This window comes from Carettochelys insculpta, chromosome 23 (assembly GCF_033958435.1).
Source record: "Carettochelys insculpta isolate YL-2023 chromosome 23, ASM3395843v1, whole genome shotgun sequence".
In the NCBI taxonomy this organism is placed as follows: Eukaryota; Metazoa; Chordata; order Testudines; family Carettochelyidae; genus Carettochelys; species Carettochelys insculpta.
The window spans coordinates 894,740-908,118 of record NC_134159.1 but is presented as its reverse complement, the minus strand read 5'-3'; positions in this window follow the sequence as shown (position 1 = coordinate 908,118).

The following is a 13,379-nucleotide window of genomic DNA, read 5'->3' as shown; positions in this document are numbered from 1 at the left end:
ATCCTTAATAAATAATGTCAAACCGTACTTTGTGTAACCCGTTTTAAGTACAGCGCGCGCGCACACCCACACACACACAAGGATTTGTAACGTGATACATGTTTACTGCAGGACATTCCCAAACTTTTTATGTACTCTATTTCCTCACACTTTATGTAGGAGTGTACCTTGCTTTTCCTGATTTCACTACCAAACCTTCTCTCTCTGGAGGACACCAGGGGAAGTTAGCCAATGTTTTGTGATCACATATTGTTTGCTATTTATACAAGTTGTTCATTTTTGGGAGTTTAAATGTTCCCCATTTATCAAAAATAATCCGTAGGGTTTGTCTTACTTTGCAATTATAAGCTACGTCTACACGGAGGCGCTACATCGAAATAGCTTAGCGAGAAATCAAAATAAGCTATTTCAATGAATAGCGTCTACACATCCTCCAGGGCTGGTGCCGTCGACGTTCAGCGTCGACGTTGAGCAGCACTACATCGAAGTAGGCGCTGCAGGGGAGCATCTACACGCCAAAGTGGCCCACATCGAAATAAGGGTGCCAGGAACAGCTGCAGACAGGGTCACAGGGCGGACTAGCACTTCCGGGGCAACAGCTAGCCGCTCCCTTAAAGGGCCCCTCCCAGACACACACAGCCTGCACAGCACGCGGTCTGCAGAGCCACAGGCACGCACACCCCGTGGAAGCAGCATGGACCCCCAGCAGCAGCAGCAGCAGCAGCAGCAGCAGCCAGAGGTCCACACACCCGCCCCTGCAGGAGCAGTGCTCGCCCTGCTCAATGCTATGCAGGAGGCAGCTGACCACCTTTTATTCGTGGAAGAGGAGCTGCCCCCAGGGGATGAGGAAGCAGCCCTAGACCTTGCTGCCCTCCGACCGCCCCCACCGCCGCACACGCCGCCGGCTGTGGAGCTACCCCACGAGCACGGACTGGTGGGAGTGGCTGGTGCTCGGCGAGTGAGACAACAAGCGCTGGCTCCAGAATTTCCGCATGAGCCGGCAGACATTCCTGGAGCTCTGCCAGTGGCTCACCCCTGCCTTACGGCACCAGGACACCTCCATGCGACGTGCCCTCACCATCGAGAAATGGGTCGGCATCGCTGTCTGGAAGCTGGCCACTCCAGACAGCTACTGATCCGTAGGGCAGCAGTTTGGCGTGGGCAAGGCCACCGTCAGGGCTGTCCTCATGGAGGTAAGAGGACCTATGGCGGGGGGAGCCCTGGAGGGGAACCCGGGAGGGGGGAACCTGGGGGGGAGCCCGGGTCGGGGGAGCCCTGCGGGGAGGGGAGCCTGGGATGGGGGAGCCCTGGGGGAGCCCGGGAGGGGAGCCCAGGAGGGGGGAGCCCTGGCGGGAGGGGAGCCTGGGATGGGGGAGACCTGGGGGAGCCCTGGGCGGGGAGTCCTGGGGTTGAGGGCCAGACACAACCTGCACACCCCTCACTGGTGCTCTCTCATGTCCTTCCCCTGCAGGCTGTCCGTGCCATCAACGCCCTGCTCCTCCACAGACTTGTGAGGCTTGGGGACCCGGATGCCGCCATCGCGGGTTTCGCCAGCCTGGGCTTCCCAAATTGCTTTGGGGCTCTGGATGGGACCCATATCCCCATCCATGTTCCGGAGCACAGCGGAGGATGCTTCCTCAACAGGAAGGGCTACCATTTGGTGGTCCTCCAGGCCTTGGTGGGCAGCCGGGGCCGCTTCCTGGACATTTATGTGGGCTGGCCTGGCAGCACCCACGACACCCGGGTATTCAGAAATTTGGGCCTGTGCTGCCAGCTGGAGGCGGGGACCTACATCCCCCAGCAGGAGATCCCTGTGGGGGACACCACCATGCCCCTCTGTGTCATCGCAGACGCGGCGAATCCCCTCTGGCCCTGGCTCATGCACCCTTACACAGGCCGTCTCACAGCCAGCCAGGAGCGCTTCAACACGCGGTTGAACCATGCACGCCAGGTGGTCGAGCACACTTTTGGCCGCCTCAAAGGGCGCTGGAGGTGTCTCCTCACCCACCTGGATGCAGGCCCCACCAACATCCCCCAGGTTGTGGGCACGTGCAGCGCACTCCACAACCTGGTCGAGAGCAAGGGGGAGGCCTTCTTTCAGGGCTGGGCTGTGGAGGCTGGCAGGGCCGACATCCAGTCACCCGCTGCCCCCAGTCGCCAGGTGGACCGCGAGGGGATCCAGGTCCGGGAGGCCCTGCAGGCCCATTTCGACAAGGCTGCGGGGTGAACGCTGACAGGCCACCAACTGCACCCCCCACATCCTCCACAACACTCCATGCCCCCACGCCCACACCACAGAGCACCCAAGAGCACCCCCCCCCAGCTTTTCTTGCAAATAAATGGACATGTTGTTTGAAACCAAACAGTGCATTCTCTTATCCATAATTTATATATATATATATATATATATATATATATATATATATAAAAAAAGGGGGGAACTATTTACATGGGGGGGCAGGTAGCATAATAGAACAGGGGTCCAACACAAACTATTTACAAATGGGGGATATGTACAAAGGAGGTGGGGGCCACGTCCTCGGCCCCGCACCCTAATATCCAGCGCCCGGGGTTGGAGGGCGCGACCCTTGCCTCAGCCGGAGCCCTGGGCGAGGCTGGGCGGGGGCCAGGTGAACCGGCAAATACGGCCAGCCGGTGTCCGCAGGCCCCAGGTCCCCCTAGGTGGCAGGCCCCAGGGTGGCTGACGGTGGAGGGATGGCGGTCGGAGCAGCGGTCGGAGCTGCGGGCGGCGCGGCATGGGGGGCCAGGTGTTCCGCTATGCGCTCGAAGGTCCGCATGAAGGCCCCCCAGGCCTCCTGGCGCCAGGCCAGCACTCGCTCTTAGAGCTCTAGCCGCCACTCCTCCACCCGCAGGCGCCGCTCCAACACCTCCAGCTGATGCCGGAGGGTCGCGAGCAGCTGGGGGTCCGTGGCTGTCCTCTGGTGGCTCCACCATCGGCCCCATCCTGGGGCTGGTCGCTGCGCCGCCGAGGGGCTGGCCTGCTGGGATGGCCCCGGTGGGCTCTCCGGGATGACGGATACCTCGCCAGGGCTCTCCGGGCCCTCCGATGGTGCAGCTGCGGAACACGGGGGGAAGAAGAGTGGAGACAGCCGTTAGTGTGGGCCCCGAACCGTGGCTCTTGTCCCCCCACCCCTCTGCTGCTGGTTCCCCATCCCCGTCCCCGGGAGATGCTGATGATGATGATGGGTGTCCCACCCCCTCCCCACAGGGGACCCTAGGTTCCGCTCCCCCCATCCTCAGGGATGGGGCATGGCGCTGTCCTGCTGGGGGGCAGGGGCTGATGCGCTCCCTTGAGGGACATGCCACTGCTGTCCTTGGGGCCATGGTCATCTGGGCATGTGGAGGGCCCTGGTCATGTCTGTTGTCCCCACCCCTTAACCCCGGGGGTGTGCACTGGCGGGGGTACATACCTGACGGTCCGCTCCCACGGTCGGGGGACACCCACTGGGCGGACGCCCTGCTGGAGCTCCAGGACGGGATGGCGATCCAGAGCCCCCCATTGCTGGAGGATTCCCCCTCCTCCTCCTCCGGCATCCCGGGGTGGGCTCCTGGGGGGGCCCCTGGGGTGCAGGGCTTGCCTCCGGGGCGGACTCCGTCTCCGGGGCCTGCTGGGGCTCGTCGGCCGAGGTGTCAACAGTGGCTGGGGGGGGGGAGGAGGTGCGCCGGGGGCCCAGGATGGCCCTGAGCTCCCTGTAAAAGGGGCAAGTGACGGGGCTGGCCCCAGATCGGCCAGCCGCATCCCGGGCCCGGGCGTAACCCTGCCACAGCTCCTCAACCTTACTCCTGACGTGGTCAGGAGTGCGGGCAGGGTGACCCTGGGTGGCCAGGCCCTCAGCCAGCCGAGCGAACGCATCCGTGTTCCGCCTCTTGCTCCCCATTACCCGGAGCACCTCCTCCTCGCTCCAGAGCCCCAGCAGGTCCCGGAGCTCGGCCTCCGTCCAGGAGGGGCCCCGCAGTCTCTTCCCTGGCTGGCTGGCTGGCTGGCTGGGAGCCCTGGGTCCCCTTGGGGGGGTGCCCTGGGGGCGCTTGGGGGGCTGGCGGGCGGCCATCGCAGCGGGGTGTTGGGCTGTGGCTGCTGCAGGTGTGCAGGCTGAGCGCGTGGCAGTGCTGCCGCCTGCATGCGCTCTCAGCTTCCTGCATAGGAACGCAGGGGGCAGGGAGCTTTAAGGGGCTGCTGCAAGCGGTGACCATAGAGCTCAGGGGCTGTAGAGAGCGTCTCTCAACCCCTCAGCTGATGGCCGCCATGGCGGACCCCGCTATTTCGATGTTGCAGGACGCGGATCGTCTACACGTGCCCTACTTCGGTGTTCAGCGTCGAAGTAGGGCGCTATTCCCATCTCCTCATGAGGATAGCGACTTCGACGTCTCGCTGCCTTACGTTGATTTCAACTTCAAAATAGTGCTCGCCACGTGTAGACGTGGCGGGCGCTATTTCGAAGTTGGCGCGGCTACTTCAAAGTAGCCGGCTCGTGTAGACGCGGCCATAGTGTCAAGAGTAAGAAGGAAGTCCTTAAAGAGCCCCATACAGCTCCAGAGCTGCAGGGTGCAGACCACTGCTTCAGGGGGTCCCCCAGCCCTCCCAATACCCTGTACACTCCAGGGAACAGCTGTTCCACAGCATGCAGAAGGAGCTGGGAGCAGGGATAGTAGTGGGGACTGGGTGTGCTTAGAGGAGGCGGCAAAAAGAGGCTGAGAAGAGAAGCAGGGCAGGAAAGAGTGAGATATTACCACGGGGGAAGGGTTGGAGCAGTTAGGGCCTGTGGCTCAATGGGGAAACTTGGGGGTCTCCAAAAATTTGAAATCAAAATGGGGGTTCTCAGATTGCTGAAGTTTGAGAACTGCTACTGTAAAGATACAGTCACGCACCAGCCACCTGAGAAGTGGGCATTAGTGAACCCCCACGACCTCCTAGATGTCCATATTATTTCCCCTTATTTTGCAGTCAGGGAAAATAAAGCACAAAGCAGGGTTTGAATGTGCTCAGAGTGTGCTGGTAAGAGAAACCAGGTGTCATGATTCTGTACATGCTGCTTTCCTGGCTAACCCATCCTTCTAGTATCATAGAGTGAGAGCCTGCTGGTTGCCCATAGACTATGGCGGGAGGTAGGGCTCCTGGAGAAAGTTCCCATAGCTGTTGGAAGGGACCTGCCAGTAAATGCGCAGCTGTGAAAACATCAGTGTGGCAAGGTTAAACATGATCCCAAAGCACAGTGCCCCTCGACCATGCAAGTCAGCTGAGCTGTATTTGTTTAATGGTTTCTCTGTGTGCCTCTCATTGTGGTGTCTGAGTGATCAGCGAGATAATTTCCACGCCCGCAGCAGTTTGCTCTGGAGGCCAGCTCAGTCCTGCTGGACTGGCAAGGGGAGGCAGCAGCCCAGCCCTGGGGATAGAAATGTGCCTTAGATTGTTTTCCAGCAAACCTCCTCCATGCATGTACCGGCAATACCAAGGAAGTGAGCTCAGGCACCTGGGGGATTCCTAAGCCCATACATATGAAGGTGGGGGGCAGGGGCCATGTGTTTGCCTGATCTGGGACCTTAAGTGTTTCCTCCAGTTTTAAGCACTTGCGGCAGCTCTGAAAGGGGGGCTGCCACCCTCAAGCCCCAGGACCCAGAATGACGTCACTGATCCAGGTAGTCTGACTTCTGATCGCATAAGGAAACAAACCAGCTTGCGAAACTGCATAAATGATTTCAAAATTCCTGATTCCAAAGGGCACGGAAGTTCAGGATAAGCCCCTATTCCGAAAGTTCGTACGACAAGGGGACCGGAACTAGAATACTGCACTTGAAATGGCAGTGCTGTTTGAGTGCAGGGAAAGGCCACGGCGCTGCTGTTCCGGGGTACATTTGTAACTGAAATAGCGATCGCCATGTAGGCATAGCCCCAGAGTGCGCGGGGACCAACAGCAGCTGTACATGAGTCACAGGGGTGGAATGGACTGACCAGCCTATAGCCTTACCCACCGGATGGTACTGCCCGTGGCCCACAGCTGGGCTGCAGTGCAGAGCTCCTGGGAATTCCTGGGCTCTGGAGAGGAAAGGGGGTTGGCGGGAAGCCACAGACAGGCTATGGCTCTTGGGAGCTGCTACGACTGCTACAGTCATGACTTCCCGGTCCCTCCCCAGCCCAACTCATGGTGCAGGGACTTACCTCTGCAATAGTCATATGCTCCCCCCTACCCCATTGCAACACCTGTGAGTGCTGCATTAAGGCCACTGGTTTAGGGGCTGTGGAGGGATCTAGATGGGGTCTGGCTGGCCCTGTGGCAGGCAGAGCTGGATTGGGCTAATAAGGCTCTAGTTTTAGGGCCCACTGCTCAGGCAGGGGGCAGAGCTGGGGCCCAGGAGGGAGGGGAGCAAGTTTGCTCGTGCAGCCCTGTTGGAGCCTGGAGTGCTCCTGCCAGCAGGAAAGGCAGAGCAGCCCCTGCGCCTTCGAAAGAGCTCGGCTGTGGGCAGCAGCCTGGGGTTTCTGTCCCCTCCGGTCAGCAGAGCCACAGAGTCTGTCGGACGAGGTGGAGCGGTTGCCCCAGACCTCACGCTTTCGGGAGCTCTGCAGCAACTGCCCCAGCTGTGCTACGCCTGGGAGGAGCAGGATTACCGATGGCAGGGCACGAGTGGGGCAGGCAGGCGGGTGGTGGCAAGAAGCGGTTGCATCTCCTTGCTTGCCCCACTACCAAGGGGAATGAGCAGCAGCCTGCTCCACTCTGCCATGGCCTCCCGCCCAGCTGAGCCCCACTTCCCTGCGCTCTGCTCCCAGCTGCCTAGGGAGAAGCAGGCCTCAGTGGGGTGGGAGGGTGCAGCAGAGAGAGCTGCTACTTGCTCCACGTGGTGAGTGTGGGGCCCGGGCGGGGGGCAGGCCCCTGTTGTTGCTGCCATCTGCTGCCCCAGGTAACCCCCAGCCAGGCTCGGTGGGGAGAGGGCGGGTGTGGGCAGAGCAGGGAAGGGGCAGGGCCTTTGGCTGCAAGGGGGAGGTTGCGTGGGGCACTGGCGGTTTCCCTGGGACCTGCCTCCTCAGGACGGCCCTGCCAGTCACTGTACCCCCACACTCCCAAAACACACTGCCAGGTGTTCAGTCAGCAGTGGTGAGCAGACACTAAGAATCTGGTTATTACAGGAACGTCTGCCAGCTGTGGGCGTAATCTGAGCTCCTCCCACCCTCGATTTCTCAGGAGCTCTGCTCAGGTGTCAGGGAGGACGCTTCCTCATGGGGCCTAGTCCCCATCATCTTTCACGCACGCTGAGTCCAGGTCTGGGCAATTGCTGAGTGCCTGGGAGAGGTAAAGCAGTACCAGAGCCTAGGGTGGGAAGCTTGCGCAGAACCTCCACGCGCCCCAGCCAGCTCAGCCAGAACTAGTGTCCCATAGAATCATAGAACCCTAGGGCTGGAAGGGACCTCAGGAGATCATCAGGTCCAGCCCCTGCCCAAAGCAGGATCAACCCAACTAAATCATCCCAGCCAGGACTTTGTAAAGCCAGGACTTAAAAACCTCTAGGGATGGAGATTCCACCACCTCTCTAGGCAACACATTCCAGTGCTTCACCACCCTCCTGGGGAAATAGTATTTCCTAATATCCAGCCTACACCTCTCCCTCTGTAACTTCAGACCATTGCTCCTCGTTCTGCCGTCTGCCACCACTGAGCACAGCTTCTCTTCGTCCTCTTTAGAGGCCCCTTTCAGGAAGCTGAAGGCTCCTATCAAATTGCTCCTCAATTTTCTCTTCTGCAAACTAAATAAGCCCAAATCGCTCAACCTCTCCTCTTAGGTCATGTGCTCCAGCCTCTTAACCATTTTTGTTGCCCATCGCTGAACCTGCTCTAGTGCATCCACATCCTTTCTATACTGGGGGGCCCAGAACTGGACATAATACACCAGATGTGATCTCACCAGTGCTGAGTAGAGGGGAATAATAACTTCGCTAGATCTGCTTTTCCTACTGCACCCTTATATGCCATTAGCCTTCTTGGCTACAAGGGCACACTGTTGACTCATATCCAGCTTCTCATTCACTGTAATCCCCAGGTCCTTTTCTGCTGCACTGCTACTTAGCCAGTCAGTCCCTAGCCTGTAACAGTGCTTGGGACTCTTCCGTTCCAAGTGCAAAACTCTGCACTTCTCCATGTTGAACTTCATCAAATTTCTTTTGGCCCAATCCTCCAATTTGTCTAGGTCACTCTGGACCCTATCTCTACGCTTAGTGTTATCTGCAGATTTGTTGAGGGTGCAATCCATCCCCTCATCCAGGTTATTAACAAAGATGTTTAACAGCACTGGCCCTAGAAATGATCCTTGGGGCACTCCACTTGAAACCAACGGCCAACCAGACATTGAGCCATTGACCACTACAGCTTTCTGTCCATCTTACAGTCCATGTATCCAAACCACACTTCCTTAACTGATGGGTAAAAATGTTGTAAGAGACTATATCACAAGCTTTGCTAAAGTCAGGGTATATGACATCCATTGACTTCTGCACGTCTACAAAGCCAGTTACCTCGTCACAAAAGCTAATCAGATTAGTCAGGCATGACCTGCCCTTTGTGAATCCATGTTGACTACTCTTAAGCTCTTTCTCTCTTCCAAGTGCCTCAAAATGGATTCCTTGAGGATCCCCTCCATGATTTTTCCAGGGACTGAGGTGAGGCTGACTGGTTTATAGTTCCCTGGATTATCTTTCTTTCCTTTTTTAAATATGGGCACTACATTTGCCTTTTTCCAGTCATCTGGGATCTCTCCTGATCGCCACAAGTTTTCAAAGATAATGGCCAAAGGCTCTGAAATGATGTCTGCCAATTCCCTCAGTACCGTTGGACGCACTAAATCCAGACACATGGATCTGTGTACCAGTCGTTTTTCTAAGTAGCTCTTAACCTGTTCTTTCCCCACCAAGGACAGCCCACCTATTTCCCATACTGCATCATCTAGTACTGTAGATTGGAAACTGATTTTGTCTGTGAAGACTGAGGGAAAATAAGCATTGAGTACTTCAGCTTTTCCTGCATCATCTTTCACTAGGTTACCTCCCTCATCCAGTAATGGCACCACCTTCCTATTGGGAACAGGCCTGTAGAAACCTTCTTGTTACCCTTCACATTCCTTGTTCTCTGCAGGTCCAATTGTGCGTTCGCTTTCCTGATTACTGCGCAGCATTCTCCACCCATATATTAATACCCCCCTTAGCCATCTGTTCCCTTCTTATACACATGCTTTTTGAATGTGAGCTCACCGAGGATTTCCCTGGTAAGTCAAGCTGGGTGCCTGCCATGTTTGCTTTTCTTACTGTGCATCGGGATTGTTTGTTCCTTCCATTGTGCCTTCAATAAGACATCTTTAAAATACTGCCAGTTCTCCTGAACTACTTTCCTCTTCATATCTGTTTCCCAAGGGATCCTGCCTATCAGTTCTCCCATCCCCCTACCCCTCCCAGGAAAAGGATCAAATTCCCGCACACCAGGAAAAACAAAGCACCCCCCTGTGGACCCCAGCACTCTAACTTTTACTGCCCTCTACACCAAGGGACTTCCTTCCAGTAAGTGATGTGCCGTGTCCAATCCTGACCAGAACTGTATGAAAAACCAAAGCAAGCCAGTTGGTTTCCTTGATGTATTTGTCTCTACTGGGATGCACAGGTAACAGAGTTCTTCTCTTGTGCTCAGCCTAGTTCCACAGGCCAACACAGCTCTGTACTTTGAAGGGATTGAATAAGGACTGGAGGAAACTCAGTCCCAATGTTCTAGATTTCTCCTTCCACAGGCTCTCCCTTGATGATTTTAACATCGCTTTTTGGCTGAATAGGCTGAGACGGGTTCTGTCTATTTCTTGGGTCTCTCACAGTTCAATCCATCATCAAAGCACCTCAGAGTTAAGTTCTTCTGAGTTTCACTGCAAACAATTAGAGCGAAATGACCCTAACATTAGGCCTTACTTTTCTGCCCTAACTCGAACTAGATTCTTTCCTTTCCCAAGTGCAACTGTTATGACGTGGGTGACCACCTAAAGGTCTATGTCACTTCCAGCTGTTACCTTTTTCTTACAGGAGTATTACAACACACACACACACACACACACACACACAGAGAGAGAGAGACAAATGGAAGCTGCTACACTGCACACAGAATGGCTTAAACCTCCTCTCATGGCAGAGCTGTCTAGAATCGAGAGGTGCAGGGGACAGGAGAAGATGACCTCCTGAGTTCCCTGCCAGTTCCACAATTCTAACAGTGATTCTAACTGTGGAAGAGCTTGGTGGCAGAGGGGTCTGATGTAGTGAATGGCTGGAGATTAACTTCACAGACTGGGTCTCATCCTAGAAACAATATCCAAGTTCAATGTGAAAACAGTAATTCATCATCCTCAGGCAGTGCCTCATTGGGAGTCAGCCTCGAATACGTCACTCAATGTAATTTTCCCAGTTATTTCCTCTCTACTTCAGTGGATTTCACACCTGAGTGGTTTTTGTTTACATGCTGTTCGCCAGCTGCCTCCTGGACTGCAGCCAGAGAGAGTCAGGTGCATGGTGTAGAGCCCAGTGCCCAGGGGAGCACCTGCAGCAGGACTTGGCCTTGTACTGTGGCTACATGGAGAGCTGCAGCAAGATGCCCAAGGTTGAAAGGTGAGCAGGAAGGGGAATGCTGCAGTGTTCATCCCCACAGATGAGCACCCTGCCACCCAAGAGGAAGGAGGCCTTTGAGAAGGACAATGTAGCCTCCATCGGGCATGGCTTTGCCACAGCTAAAACCAGGGGGGAATGTTTGAAGAACTGAGTGCAGTGAGAGCGGAATAAACTTGTTAATTTTACATTCATGTGTTAATAGACATGCAGCTAAAGATGACATAATTTTTTGCAACATGTAATTCATACTTAGCCCCGGCCCTCTTTAGCCTTGGGCCCCTCAGAACCTTACTCCAGCCAGCCCTGACGGCAGCACGCTAATGCAGTCAGCATGAAGGAGCTAAGTTGGATGATCAGATCAGCAGGGCCCCACCCAACAAAATGCAAGTGCCAGGCATGCAATCTGCAAAGGGTGTGCACCTGCAGCAGAGCCCTGCCTGGCTCCTGGGTAGCGGAGTCCTCATAAACCTTTCATATCCCCACCAGATTCATGATTACAATTTACTTGTTACCATAGCACCGAGATGCTCCAGGCATCGTGTGACACTCTACACCAGGCATGGCCAAGCTATGATCCATGGGCCACAGCCAACCCACCATCCATTTTATTCCACCTCTGAGCTCCTGCTGGGGAGCAGGGTCTGGGATTTACCTTGCTCTGCGCATGCCATGGCTCTGCACCGCTCCCAGCAGCAGCATGTCCCTCAGCTCCCATGCACAGGAGCAGGGGTCGGCACCCTGCGGCTCCAGAGCTGCATGCAGCTCTCTAAGGAGCCACTTGCAGCTCTGGAGGCTGCCACCGCTTAAACAATGTCCGCAGTTAAAACAGAATTTAGTCTTTTTGTTAAAGTGGTGGCAGCCTCCGGAGCTAGTGGAGCAAGTGGAGGCAGCAGCAGCAGGGAGCCCCAGACAAGGAAGCCAGCAGGGCTCCGTGGCTGGAGCCATGATGAGAAGCAGGAGGTGTTATGGAGGAGCAGAGCAGGAACATGGCTCCCACAGCAGGGTGGTGCCCAGCAGCCGCCACTGGGAGCTGCAGGCAGACACCCCTCGACTGTGCCAGGGAGACAGGGGAAGTAAGCAGCTAGCTCACCCCGGTCATGGTGCTTTCTCTGCTCCCGGCCCAGGAGGGCCTCATCCTCCTCTGGATGCTGTCCTGCTTCTGCCTGCCCAGCTGCCACTGCCTGGCTGCTGCAGCCCGCTCTGGACACTCTGCTCAGCGGCAGCAGCCAGGGAGAGTGGGCAATGCCGCTGTACCCGCTGTGGAGAGCCACAGCCAAAGGGGGAGAAGAGGCGGCTGCTCTTCCGCCAGCCATTTACTCCCCACTTTCCCTGCTACCACCGCCGCCACCAGCTCAGAAGCATCCATTCACAGCAGCCAGCACTAGCGCCACCACTGCTCGGACTGTACCATCTACACGTGCTGTGAGGGGTGTAGAGTGGGCACCAGCTCTGGGCCATGTCCTCGTACCTCAGCAGCCGGGGGAGGTGGGCAGTGCACAGAGCATCTGAGGCAGAGGAATCCTGGGTATGGGGAGGAAGTGGGGAGTTGTTTGGGGCTGAAGGGGTTAAGCCTGGGGCTGGAAGGGGCAGGTTTGCTGGCTTAGGGATAGCAGGCGTATTTGGGTGTTGAGGTGGGTAAAGCCTGGAGATAGGGGTAACAACTTTCTAACTGGTACAAATCACAGTGTGTGCACTGTTTTTAAAATGGGTAACAAAAAGTACAGTTTGACTGTTAAGGACGGTCTCGGATTCACGTGCATTGCAGCTCCTGAAGTACTGATTTTGTAACCACATTTGAAAAAATGGCTCTTCTCACTATTTCGGTTGCAGACCCCCGCACAGGAGCAACCTGGGGGCTCAGTGTGCTGCCCACACCTTAAGTACCAGCCCCACCACTTCCATGGGCTGAGAATTGCATTGAATGGGCGGTGCTGGGATGGTGCCTGCAGACAGAGTTGTGTACAGAGCCACCTAGCAGCAGCTCCACATCAGAGACAGAGGAGTCCAAGTCACTGCTTCCAGGAGCTGCATGAGGTAAGTCCTGCCCAGAGCCTGCAGCCCTGAGCCCCACCTTCATCCCAGTCCCCTGCTTGAGTCCTGATCCCCCTCTCTCATTCCAACGCACTTGATCCCAGCCCAGAGCATCCTCCTCTACCCCAAATTCCTCATCCCCAGCCTCACCCCAGAGGCCACACCCCCCGCCAGAGCCGACACCAGCCTCCCACACCCCAACTCCAACTTTATGAGCACTCGTGGCATTTCATAAAATTTCAGTACCAAAAAGCTAGCCCACCCCTGCTCTGAAGCAGACACAGAAGAACCCAAAGGACTTCAAGCTCCTATGTGTTGAGGATTGTGCTGTTGTTTAAATGCTCAGGATGGGACCATCAGAGCCTAAAAAACTGCGGAGGTCATGTGCTGAGTGCCTGACACCTTGGAGTCACAAAGCTGGGAGCTGATTTACTGCACTGGAACTTGCCAGTGTAGACAGGGCCTTAGTGAATTTTGCAGCGCTCCAAACAGGAGCAAAACCTTCCTCTGGCTCCTTATCTTTAAGGGTTTGTTTATCTGACTTTTCTCCTGCCCTCCTCCTGCCCCAACATTCCCCCCCTCCCCCTCTGACACCCTTGTCTGGTCAAACAGGAATTTTTTGGAACCATTCACATGTAAATGGTCCCATGTGGTGGTTACATGGCCAGGCCCCAAAGCCACAGGCATGAGCTGAGTGCAACTACCCTTAGCCC